The sequence below is a fragment of the Pinus tabuliformis genome, chromosome 1_2 (genome assembly GCF_031772625.1).
Source record: "Pinus tabuliformis cultivar Carrire ecotype Pingquan chromosome 1_2, CPIR1, whole genome shotgun sequence".
Taxonomy (NCBI): domain Eukaryota; kingdom Viridiplantae; phylum Streptophyta; class Pinopsida; order Pinales; family Pinaceae; genus Pinus; species Pinus tabuliformis.
The window spans coordinates 1026476864-1026488790 of record NC_142298.1 but is presented as its reverse complement, the minus strand read 5'-3'; the positions used below and the strand labels follow the sequence as shown (position 1 = coordinate 1026488790).

Below are 11927 nucleotides of genomic sequence, written 5' to 3'. Positions count from 1 at the left end.
ATGTCAGGGGCTAATACCATGGCTTGTTAATGCCACATGCTGAAAAAATCATAATACAAATTCATATGACACGTTCATGTCACTTGTTTTAAACTAACTAATTTAATTAAAAGAGTAGAAAAGGCATAACTACTTTTGAGATAAATCTCGACCCTTGATCTATGACTACTATTAAGAATACTTTCAAATATTCTATGGAGGTTAAATCTCTAGCTCTGCTTAATAATTATTGATAATTAAATTAAATTTCTAAAACCTTATTCCAAAATAAACACGCCTACTTAATTATTATTTTGTTTTTAAAAAGACATGTATTACTAATCACTGTTAAAATTAGCATACACTTATATTTACGTCATAAGTCATTTCCCTTTGAAAAGAATTCCCCAAGTTGCTATGGTGTCCCTCTCTAGAGCATCATATTAGATGTTAGACGATTAAAGGTTTTTGTGCCCTTGGATTAATATTCAGGAAAATAATTACGTGACACAGCTAGGGAAAAAATGCATAAAACCTTGATCGATATAAACGCCCGAGAAGCAGTCTTTATTGCATGATATGAGTGGTCCCCTTTCACTTCCAAATGCAAAGAACTTACAGACGAGCGGGCATGCAATGTTCTATGCCTCTATATCTATCTTTTTGGGTGTTTTCATGGTGAAACCTCATATACATATTCTTGCATAAAACCTTGATAACTCCCACCTGTAGGAGAGGCGATGATGTGAAACAAAATCTACAACTGGGTTTGCAAGGTGAAGAACGACTCCTTTCTCCTCTGCCAGAATTTAGCCTACTTATAGCGAATTCTACCAACTTAGCTTGACATCAGGTGCTCTGTGAAGACTTAGCGCTAGCATCACCTTCCTAGTGTACGATGCAGGATCGGTGGGCAAGAAAGGTCATTAGACTGGCAGGTTTAGTCCATTCCATTCTTAATTAATCCATGAGGCAGTGATTGGATTAAGGATTAAGGCTTCCTCATTCCTACCTAAATAATGAAGGAATTGGTCCATTCAAATTGGTCCTTCATTGGATTATTAAGGAAGTTGAAGGAAGGGATGTGAATGGAGAGCAACATGCACCCTGTATGTGATTTGGAGGTGAATGTCAATGGAGAAGAAACATTATTTCTAGACAAGGTATTGTTATCCTATCCTTCTATTTTTCTTTGCTTTTATTGGGCAAGAGAAAAGAAAGGTGCTCTAGAACTTGCTTTACTTACATTTTGAGTTTTCTTTAGCTCTTGGGGCTTGAGATTGAGGGTTAGGATGGGTTTATGTTAGTTATGCTATTTTTTAGGTGGTAGGTATGTTGAAATGGATTGATTGTTATTTTTGTGGGTGGTGGGTATCCTGAGATGAATTGGGGGCGTGATTGGATTTCTTATAGAAAACACTACTTTCCTTCTCAGGGAGGCTGATCAAGTTGTTCAACAAGGCAGCAACAAGAGGAGGTCAGGCAAGGCAAGTGAAGTCATGCAAAGTGATACTTCATGATTTACCAGGAGGCGTCGAGGCATTTGAGCTGGTGGGCAGGTTCTGCTACAATGGGATCAACAACATTGAGATCACGTCCACCAACATATGCAAGCTTTGTTGTGTGGCCGAGTATCTAGAGATGATAGAAGAGATCCAAGAAGGGAACCTAGTGAGGCGAACAGAGGATTTTATCAAGGGCTTGGCCTTCTAGAGTTGGAAGGAATTGATAAATGCATTGAAGGATTGTGAGGCTATGGTATTGACAACAGATTCTATAGGGATTATTTATAGATGTATTGATGTACTCATAGAAAGAATGAATGCTAAATGTGATACCATTCCTACCTCATCTTCTCCTGATAGTATTGGGATTCAGTATTCTTGTGATACGAGAAGCTCTGAGAGCTCAAAAACTAAAATGGGGTGGTGGTTTGAAGATTTGTCATCATTGAGTATGTATCTGATGGAAAGAATTGTCAAAACCATGATTGCCCACAAATGGACAACTGGGTTATCAACAGATTTCTTTCACATTACTTGAAGTCTACCTTTCCCATGCTTGGATACAGCTCCATATCCCCCAAGAAAAAATGTGGGAGGGATGAGCAGATTATGCACTGCTATGCCCAGAAAGTGCAGAGGGAAGTTCTTGAAACTGTTGTGGGTTTGCTTCATTCTTTGGAGAGAGTAGCAGTCACATGAAAGAGCTTGTTTGGGATCCTAAGAGTGGCCACTATGTTAAATGCCTCTAAATTATGCAAGAAACAACTAGACAATATGATTAGATCATAGTTGAACAATGCTACATTAGATAACACATTGATTCCTTCACCCCAAGGGAAGGGTACCTCTATGATGTGGATCTTGTTATTAGATATGTGTAGATTTTCCTCATGGATTAGGTGATGGTTTTTGTGCCTCAATTTCCCACTAGCACCATCGATTCCCACTTCTGGCATTTTCTACCAGAGTCAGTTGAAGAGGGTGGGTATCCTCATGTACAAGTAAATTACAGAGGTGGCCCCTGATGTCAATATCAAGCCCTCCAAAATTTAGTTTCTTCTTGAATCATTACCAGATGATGCCACAAATTCCTGTGATTTTCTTTACAGAGCCTTGGATATGTATCTTGAGGTAAGCCCTAGATGGATTCTCTAAAATATACTCTTTAATATCACCTCCATAGATACAATTTGTTTTATTTTTTAAAATTGTTTCGAGCTAGGCTGAGCCATTACAATTAATTTCTTTGATGTGCCCTAAATCCTTACCTACAACAATGGATCTTAATAGGAATTCCCAATCATATGAATGTTTTCATCAAAATTGTATGAATCAACACAAATAAGTTTTTCTGTTTGGCCTGAATAAACACTATCAATGGGCTAACTATAAGAAAGTCCTAATCACAGAAAAGGTTCTTTGACTTCTCAACTTAAATGGGTTCTTTAATCTAACTCAAATGAATACCAGAGTTAGGTTCTTTCAGTTGACCTCAGATAAAAATACAAAGGAAAATTAATGGGAATTTTCTATCTTCCTCCCCCTATGGGGGAGGTTACTATTCACCTTGGCTATTGGGTTAGGTGATTAGAGAGTTCCCTGTGTCATGTGGATTTCTATGAGTGGAACCATAAGTGGGTAAGAACCCATGAACTATGAGAACATGGGTGATTAAGAAGTTTTGAGTGTCATTTGATTTCTGAGTTTTACCTGCCCAAAACTCAAAATCAAATAGTACAAATGAGATTTATTTCATTTCTGTCTAGATTGGTGTAAATAGGTTCATTAATCTAGCCCGAGTTAATATTATAAATGGTTTTTCAAGTATTGTCGCTAATTGCAAAAATGTTATTCAAATTCTACTTATGACACTAAAATCAAATTCTTTAATCTGACCTGAATAATAGTGGCAATAGATTTCTTACTTAAAGACCAAGTTATACAAGGGGGTCTTTGGTGAATGGATTAACACCAAATATATTATTTAATATAAGCTCAACCATTCCAAAAAATGATCCAAGTAAGCTTTCATTAATATGAATAGTTTCTTAAACTAGCTTCATATCAATTGGGTTTGTGTTTTTTGAATCGTATACATGCCTTCCATATAGTAACCTGAGTTAATATTGTACATTTTAATGAATTAAGTCAGAATCAATTGAAAGTAATTTTTGATCCTAGCCTGAGAGAATATGCACGAGTTTCTTGAATCCAAGATCAAATTATTAAAATGTGTTTCATTATTTCAGCGTGAATGTGTGCCAATTGTATGTTGTTATCAATGAGGCTTTTAACTTGGTCTGAATCTATACTAGTGGGTTCTCTCACTATGACTGACACACAAATGCAACAAGTCTTCTCATGTTTATTCTTGACAACTATTGTGGATTCTTTAAGTCAAACCTGAATTCTTTAACTTGGGTCATTAATGCAACCTCAATCAATGCCACTTGGTTCTTTGAATTTAAGCTCAAGTCAGAAGTTAAGAACATGAGAATTTTTCAGAAAATCTGAGTCAATACAATCTTTTTTCTTTGAATTTAAGCTCATGTCAGAAGTTAAGAACATGAGAATTTTTCATAAAATCTAAGTCAATACAATTGGTTTCTTTGAAATAAGCCTTAAAACTAAGCATGTATCAATAGCTATGGTTTCCTTCATTTGACCCGAATCGTTCATAATGTGAACATAATTCTTAACCTTAGTTTCATTAACACTTATATTGATTTCTTATAATTGAAGTACAACTAAGTATGTTTAATAGAAGCTTGTTTGAGAAATTGTGATTCTCAGAATCTATGTTGCTAGTAAAAAGATGTCCTTGAATATGATTTTTTCCCTACATTAGAATGATCTAAATTTTTTTTTTGAACAGGTACACCGAACGTTGTCTGAAGAAGAAGAAATGGGCCTTTGAAAATCGATCAATTACCACATACTCTCTTTGGAAGCAAGTAAACACTTTGCACAAAATTCCAGATTTCGATCGAGAATAGAAATACAGGTCCTACTATTGCAATAAGAAAAGTTGAGAAGCACAATTGATGGTTATTAAGTGAAAAGTTCAGATTCCTTTCATTCCAATAGTGATAGAGGGAGGCATTTTCCTTAGGAACAAGAAGTCACACCCAACAACCCAGTAACTTTGTACTCAAAAGAGCTTGAATATAGTTTTGTGATTTGTGAGGAAAATCAAGAGCTGAAGGTAGACCTGTAGGTGATGTAGTGGAGATTGAGGGAGTTGGAGAAAGTCTGCAAAAAAATTCATTCTCAAATGTCAAGACTCACTAGTGTCAAAATTAAAAACAACGACAGCCATACCAACCATAGATTTCCAAAGCTTTGTTCATGATAAGGCATAAAAGAAATGAAATTCAATGTCAATTGAATCGATTCATCTTGTATCGTAAATATAACATGTAGGGCATTGTTGGATTGGTTGAACAATGTATATTTGAAAAAATGAATTTTTTGGCTATTCTTGGAGAGATACAACGGTCTTCAAAATGCTCATGCAAGCCTGGTTCCTCTAATCTAATATCTCAATGCCTAATTGATGTTTTCCTTTTGTTACATAGTGACATGTTAGTTAAGCAACTCATACAGGAAAAACACATTACAGAAGGAGAATCACTACCAGCTATGTTTGTAGCACTTATATTGGTATTTGTTCTCTTTCTCCTTAAAGGATTCCTCTTTGCTGGCTTGAAGGGTTGATTGTATTGTTTATTGTAGGGTTGAACAGGTTCGCTCATCATTTCACTATGAAAATATATACACACAGATCCGCACGACACCTTCCACAACTACACATGGATCCACATGACCTAACCTTACACATTTTTTCAATGTTAACAAGAAGAGGTTATCGCATTTCACTTGCACTAAACAACTCAATGATTGATTATCTCTTCATTAAAATTGAGACCTTCATGTAGATACCCAATACCATGAGTCAATACAAGATGTAATTTTTTGAATATAGCATTTCACACATGTAATCAAAGCACAAGGGAATTGGGGATTTCTCCACTTGAAGCACTCTAGAATTAAAGCATTGAAAATATGGTCCCAAGTTGAGCTTTCTACAATCCATCATCGAGCTCCGTTTAAAAAAAAAATGTCAAACATCCCATCATAGTCTTTTTTGAGATCTTGTGGATTTAGAAGAAAAGTTCCTTATAGGAAAGGAAATTTATGGCTACTTCGGGATATCCTTATTCTAGATGATGATGATGATATTGAACCCCATCTAACACAAAGAAAACTTCTACAACAGAGCAGGTTAGGGTGCATATCAGCTCAATCATGGGAATCTCTTGCAAAAGTAGAAAACTTTGATGTTGAATATTTTCCTTGAACAACCCTTAACTATAATCTCTATTTTCACAAGACTGTATAGAAACAAACTCGCATAAAAGCAAAAATGCATCTCCCTGCTATAGGATGGAGATTTGGGTTCAAATATTGTAGGGGAATCATGATGTTTGTTATATTTCCCCTACAGATCAGAATTACTATTCTCTTTTACGAGCATGTTTGGGATGGAAGCAATAGAAAAATATTGAGGGAGTAATATATGGCAATCATGACGATAATGTGGAGGCTAACAAGTTAATAAAATTCTTTTGGGGGCGTTTTCCTCTTACAGAAAACTAGGGCATGGGCTACAAGGAACATGTCTTCAAATGTTGTATGTCCAAAGAGGATAAGAAGAGTTTATAGGTTTAGGGAAGCAGTAAAACAATAAAACAATAATAATGGTAAAAAAATAAAGCAACAAATGAAATTGATGAGGATTCTTTGAAAACTAATATAGGACTAAAGAGAGTGTTGTGAATCAAAGAGATTTGACTAGGAAAATGTGATGAGAAGTTCAAACGCACAAGGACTGGAACCCAAAAATTCAAAGCAAGTTCTACTAGCAATTTTTGGATTTGGTAACAAAAAGAATAAACTTGGTTTAGAAGATTTTCTTGAAGGTCATAAATGGAAGAAAGGAAGACCATGGCCCCTTGTGAAGAGCTTCCTATACTCCCTGTGCCCAATTTTTACTACACTCTCAAGGATATTGCATTTAAGGTTCCAAAGAATAAAGAAGGATTAACTTGGTCCTTGATGAAAGTTTTAGGCACACTGTGTTTACACTGCCATTTGCAAACATGAGGGGTTGTCTTTCAAGCACCTAGGGAACAATATTTTATGGGAATAATTTATGGATGCATATGATGCATAATTGATTGCAGAATAGGAAATTTGCACTACCAGAGAGCCTTATCAAAAGAACCAGCCCTTTAATTATGCTAATTGAGACATGTATAAATGGAAACGCTGTTGGAAAATACTTGCACAAAATATGATCTAGAACCATTACCATATGGGGGTGAAGGGTTCAGTCTAGATGAGGCAACAAAAGACAAAGGTCTGGTCTGGGATGCAATTTTTAATGAAAGTAAGTTCTTGCATTGAGCACTTGGGAATGAAGTTGTGCATACCTCTATTTTGAGTAGATTGTTTGATTGTATTACATTTAATATTAAGATTTATTTTTTCATTCAAATTTAGCTATAATTAGATCACCTAACATATCACTTTTTTTCATCTATATTCTTCTTCCATGTACGTTACCAGCTTATAACATTTCCTTTGCGGTGTTTCATACCAATGCTAGTTTAACATACAATTATATTCAAACTTATTCCAAAAAAAACTTGACAAACAACACTTCATTTATATTCAAACGTATTCCAAAAAAACTAGACAAACAACCCTTCACTTATATTATTTTATATAAAAATATATGTGATCTTTGTTTATCACTGTAATCTCTATCTTTATACACTTATGTTCAAACTTATACGTGAAGGACTAAGCATGTATCGTTTTATATAAATACATGTGATATGCGTTTTTGGGTGATTTTATTTTAACCATGTAAATATTGAAGTAACATGCGGGAAGAAATGTCAAAAATTTCACTTCATTGTTTACAATGGTGTTTATAAGTATTTTATCCATTTTAATATAGGACATTGAATAATTTTTTATCAAGTTACTATGAATTCGCTAATATTTATGGTATATATTTTTAAAGAATTAAAGATTCGTAACTTCAATAGTTTAAATATTCTTCATTTTACACTTCATCGAAATTTAATTTCCACAAATAATAAATTAAATTTTTATAAAAACTAAAACGATTAGCAATAAAAATCAACTATATAAACTATAGTAATTTAATAAATTATCACAAATCATTTATAATATTTATAAATATTTAATAAATTATCACAAATAATTTATAATATTTATAAATAATATCTTATTTAGGATAAAAATTAACACAAATTTATTTTAAGTATGATATTTATAAATATTTAATAAATTATCACAAATAATTTATAATATTTATAAATAATATCTTATTTAGGATAAAAATTAACATAAATCTATTTTAAGTATGAGAATCAAATTTTTTCACATACATTTTTTGCAAAATACAATGTGTTAATTTTCATGATTTAAAGTGTATTTTTAAATGTTAAATAGAATATATATAAAACTAAATAAAAAAATTAATTTTTCCATAATATATACATAAATTTCTAAATAAGATATAATATATGTAATTAAATAACTAATAATACTAATAACCCCTTATTTCAATAGGTTTACATAACCATTTGCCAAATTGACACATTGTACTGAAAGTTGTTCCTTTCCATATGATTCAAAAGGCTAATGCCGCTTATCCATGGCCTCGTTCGACGTAGCTTCTATGTCATCTGCCTTATTTTCATTTTGTGAGAGTATTTCTTCAAAACTAGGAAGCGCTTCTGAATGATTTTCATCTCGAGGCCTTGGTGTCCCTCAATTTTCTCCACAGAACCATGTATAGCCCTGTTGTGATCATAACTCCTCCCATCACACTACATTAAGTGGATTGGTGTAACTAATTAGAAATTTAAATCGGGTTATTTGTGACGATTGCTAATATCCTTTCAATTTCAGCAAATGTTAAACAATCTAATCATGTTAAAGATCAGCTTAGATCCTGGCCGCTGCAGTTCCACATATCATATAATTTCTGAAAAACTCAGACCACCTAAAAAACACACCACACAAATTACAAACCTGCCCAAATAAATATTTTCAAAGAGAATAATAGATCCCATGACTGCCACAATTATCATCACCAATGGACTGAATGATGTGGCAAACACAGGTCCTTTTATGGGCATGCACAAACCTTGCACATAATATGTGACCAACAATATTAATTACTCTACGCTATAAATTAGCTTCATATGCAGTCTACAATTTTGAATTCATTTCAATCTAGAACACGGGTAGGACTAGACAAAAAGAACCGAACGTACAAAGTAGATTGCAGTCAAAAGGTTGATGTCCCACCCTAACACCCACTTGGAAGGATCACGTATGAGAGATATTCTTAGATCTGTTGCCTGTAACGTCCCTAGAAAACATATTAACGCCACAAGTGAAAGTTGAGCAAGATATGTTTTGAGGTACCATTGTCTAAAGGTAGTACCCTGAAAAATGTCGTGATCCTGTATGTGGGGTCTATTCTGATGGGAGGCTAAAGAATATGCGCTCAGAACTTAAGAGCCTCTTGCATATATAGGGCCAAACATATCTGATCGAGGTACCTGAAAAGGTCAGCAAGGGTCCGAGAATCTTTGAAAAAGCAATGAAACCTTCCTCTGATCTCATAGTAGACAGGGAAACCAAGGATGAAGTGCACCTCGGTCTCCACTTCCTCTAAATGACATACCTGGCAGAATCTATCTAGTCTATCCACCTGGTGGTCTGTCTCTACCCGAAGTCTATGAGGACCTGCTCTGAACTGGCCTAGAGGAATACGAAGAGCATGCATCCAATGGTGAAACATATACTGGGGTCGAACAATGAGTCCGTCTCTCAACTCCAAGAAGTGATCAATGTAGAAGGCCATCTTTGGGCGCAATCCTCCTAGAGGATTGACCCAGGTGACCTAGATGAACTGCCTGTAGATGTCCTCCCTCATGATCTTGTGTAGCTCCTGTCTAGTAGGTAAAAGGTGGCTAGGAGCATCTAAGGAATATCAGAAAGGAGGGAGACGATCCAACTGAATTCCCACTAACTCTAAGAGGTTTGAAACTCCTATAAACCAACATCTGCCTTGGAATGGACAATAGTCACATAAGAGTAATATGCCAAGTAAGGATAATGGTCCCTACTCTTTATCGAGTCTGGCAAGCTATGGACATGATGCAGGAATGAAATCAATCTGAAGACCATCTCAAGACGAAAGGGCTTAGCTCCAAACTCTGCAAGGATGATGTGTTGTGGCACTATCATTTTGCACCTAATGATGCGGTGGAGAAGAAGAATATGGACTCTCTCAGCTGAAGCCCAGTCTAACTCAAGTAAAGACGGTCCCCAAATCTCTAAGCCATACAGAACAGTGGGATGAATCAAGGTGTCCATGAGGCTCATCTTGGACAAGATGTCCTGAAGTGATGTCGAAAGCACTGTCTCTGAAGAAGGGCTAAGGATCCATATCCTTTGTTGATCCGAGGCTGAACAGCTGGTCGTAAAATGAAGTGAGGACGTGAGAATTGCACCCCCAAGTAAGTATATGTGCTGGTGATCTCAATCTCCTCCCCTTTGAATAGAAAGTGAAGGTCTGAGGTTTTCTTCACCCCATTGAAGATCATAACCTTGCTTTTACCCAGGTTGACTGTCAATTGTTGATGGTCACAAAACAGAGCTAAGGCATCCAGCTGCCTCTGTAATCCTTCTAGAGATGAGGAGAGGAGGACCATGTCGTCAACAAAGAGTAGAATAGATATCAGAACCTGGTGAAAAAGGCAGCCATCAGTGTCCTGGATATGCTCGTGTAGAAATGCTACCAACTCATAAATATATATCCCAAACAGGGTAGGGGACAGTGGGCAACCTTGTTTAACCCCAATAGTGCTTCAAATGAAATCAAACATCCCATGGGTTGCGTGAAGACAACAAAAAATGAACTCATATAGGCGCATAATAGGGATCAATAGGGTTGGAGAGATGCCAATATCTTTGAGTCTCTGGAACGGAGTCAAAATCTTTTTGAAAATCTACAAAACAACTGTAGACTTTTGAAGAGCGGTGTCGTGTCTCCTCAATCATGGCACGAAGGGTGAAGATGTGGTCAATGGTCTCATGATCTGGTCGAAGACTCGCCTGTCCCCTAGCTCTGAGTTGTCTCTGCTCAAGGTCGCTAGAGAGCTTCCTATGTAGAATAGTAGCATACAACTTCGAGAACGTGTGACCCACCATGATTGTTTTGTAGTTATTGGGATTTGAGTTGGAACCTAATTTGTGGATCGGATGGATGATGTAGTGTGCCCATGTCGATGGAAAACCTTCATGGACTACATGGTTGAAGAGATCAGCCAAGTAGCTAACCAAAGCACGAAAATTGTGCTTAAAGAACTCTGCTTGGTAGCCTTCCTCATCAGCTGCTTTGTTGTTATTCATCACCCAATTTCCCTCTCTAATATCTCTGTTTGAGAATAGATAACAAGAAGAGGGTGGGGAGGTAGCATGAATTTGGGCCTGTCCAAGAATATCATAAAGGTTGGAAGTGTGAGAGAACATGGATGTAGGGTCGAGGTTAGGTGGAAGAGGGGAGCGTCAGGGAAGGATGGTACGCCAAAATTGTTTAGGGGAGTGGGCAAGGAGAGCAAAAATTTCTCGTCTTCTATGGGAGACAAAGAGTAGTTTCTTGTGACAAAGGAGATGACGATAAGAAGCTTTGAGGTCAGAGTAGAAGGGTTGAGAGTGGGTGAAAGCATATCGAAGTTCTCAATGTAGAGTCTTGCATTCATCACCGTACCATTTGTTCATGGGGCAAGATCCAAACAATGTAAACTTTGAAACAGGGACTGATACTGTTCCCTGTTTCGTAGAGATAGCAAAAAATTGACCCGATTTTGAAAAGGGGCGATGCAGAACACACATACTTTTTTTAGAACATAGTTTTTGACACTTTAAATAACCGATACGGTTGCCCATTTCATAGAGGTAGTAAAAACGTGATGCAATTTTGAAAAGTGGTGACGCAGAATACAATTCTTTTTTTTTTTTGGAGCATATTTTTGAAAATTTAAATTTTCTTATGTAACAAATATAAATATCTGTTTTTAAATGTTAGTGATTTTCATGCTGATTTCAAAACTTGTTGATGCAACATGTTGATACATCATACCTTTTTTTAGAGGACTTATTTTTCACACTTTAAAAATTATTATGTCCATTTCTTTTTAAATTATGATTATTTAACGAATTTTCAAGTTGTTTTATTTTTATTTTTTTAAATGTTGATTACTTAAAAAATAACTATATATATATATATATATATAGATAGTGTAAAAAAAAAAATTATCTCATAAA

General features: G+C 35.5%; 1 pseudogene; it reads left to right on the top strand.

Annotated features, from left to right (window-relative positions):
- The first annotated feature begins 1079 nt into the window (after positions 1 to 1079).
- On the top strand, positions 1080 to 4836 carry LOC149209625 (BTB/POZ domain-containing protein At3g22104-like; annotated as a pseudogene).
- Positions 4837 to 11927: the final 7091 nt, after the last annotated feature.